Source organism: Pteropus alecto, unplaced genomic scaffold, assembly GCF_000325575.1.
Source record: "Pteropus alecto unplaced genomic scaffold, ASM32557v1 scaffold164, whole genome shotgun sequence".
Lineage (NCBI taxonomy): Eukaryota > Metazoa > Chordata > Mammalia > Chiroptera > Pteropodidae > Pteropus > Pteropus alecto.
Genome location: NW_006439568.1, coordinates 25556936 through 25557319, shown reverse-complemented (window position 1 = coordinate 25557319; position 384 = coordinate 25556936).

Sequence of the window (384 nt, the reverse complement as noted above, 5' to 3'; positions counted from 1 at the left end):
CAGAACTTGTAAAACAATATACCATTTCAACAAAAACAAGGCCAAAAGATCAAAAAGAGTTCTGAATCAGTGTCTAAAAAACTCCAATTTTAAGAAATGGTTTCAAAAGATTTTCCCTTAATGTCTGAGGCAACAAACCAGACATGAGGAAGCAGCTGGATTCTCCTTACCTTGTCCAGTTTGCTGGCACTCTCTCAATTTCTTTTTTGAAACATCAAGATCTTTCAAAATGTTTTAGGTGGAAAATGTAGCCTTTGTAAGTGCTCGGGATATTCATTCTCTTAAGGCCATAGACTAGTGCACTTTTATCTGCTTCACCACTCAGCAAGGTGCTTCCAAATATTTTGAGGGGTGTTACAAAATGCTACAAATAAAGAAAAATTT